The sequence below is a fragment of the Wasmannia auropunctata genome, unplaced genomic scaffold, assembly GCF_000956235.1.
Source record: "Wasmannia auropunctata unplaced genomic scaffold, wasmannia.A_1.0 LD336069.1, whole genome shotgun sequence".
Taxonomy (NCBI): Eukaryota; Metazoa; Arthropoda; class Insecta; order Hymenoptera; family Formicidae; genus Wasmannia; species Wasmannia auropunctata.
In genome coordinates, this window is record NW_012026821.1 from 2,238,209 (window position 1) to 2,239,311 (window position 1,103).

The 1,103-nt window shown below is 40.7% G+C and overlaps 1 protein-coding gene across 1 annotated transcript in view; it reads left to right on the top strand.

Annotated features, from left to right (window-relative positions):
- Positions 1-1,103, top strand: part of LOC105450225 (polyamine oxidase-like) — a 5,013-nt gene that overhangs the window by 3,035 nt on the left and 875 nt on the right. The gene's annotated exons all lie outside the window — the stretch shown is intronic.

Genomic DNA, 1,103 nt, shown 5'->3' on the forward strand with positions numbered 1-1,103 from the left:
ATTGTCGGGACGACAATCTGGAAGAAGGGGAGTAGTGTTGCACCCGTGGTGTTGCACTCATGTGTCGGCGAGATTTCCGCGCCGACCGGTATCGATCGCGAAAGCGGACAAGAGAGGATCATCCTCTTAGATACGGTTGTTATCGAGCTATCCTTTACTTTGACAGCTGGCTACAACGCTCTGTATTTTAATTAATAAAGTTGCTCTTTACTACGACATCTCTGAGTTTATTACGTGAGTGCGGGAGTGCGCAAGAATCTCGCGCGCGTGTCGCTAGTGCCGCTCTGCGACAAGCGTAACAATATATTACAATAGTAATTAGTTATTTTATAATTTATTGTATTACGTATTTTTTAATCTTTAAATTTTAATACTTAAAACAACTAATAACCATTTATTTTAATTAATATACGAGGGTCATTCAAATATAAATCAAAATTTTTATTTTATTTTTTGTTTTATTGGGCTTAGAAAAAATTACAGTTTTTATTATTTTTTTACATATTCTTTCTCAACAGAAATACATTTTATCCACCGGTTTGGTAACGCCTTAATTTCTGCATCATAAAAAGATGGCGGACTCTCCAAGAATCATTTGCGCACAAACTCCTCAACTCCTGCGTCATCGTCAAAATGCTTCTAACGCCTCCTTCAGCGGCCCGAATAGGTAAAAGTCATATGGTGATAAGTTAGGACTATAAGAAAAGTGCTCAGGGTTGTCCAGTGAATTCTTTCGAGAAAGTGAATTCTTACACGAGAATTTTTTCTCGTGTAAGGGTTACTGTGCGGCCGCGCGTTGTCATAGAGAAAGAAAACATCGCGGATATACTGATTGCGCCGTTTGCTGCGATAAACCCTCACATTGTCCAGCAAACTACAGTAGTACACTGCATTCACAGTTCTCTTACCATGAAGAAAATCCACCAGCAAAATACCATTTGCATCAAAAACGACGGTCGCAAGAACTTTTCCTGCAGAGAGGCGAATTCTTGCCCTTATCCGAGCCTCCTCCCCACTTCTCCTTTACTCCATACTCGTCCTCTTGTTCTCTGGTGTATAGTGATGGATCCACGTCTGTTCAGAGTCGAGCGTAGCTTCCCCCA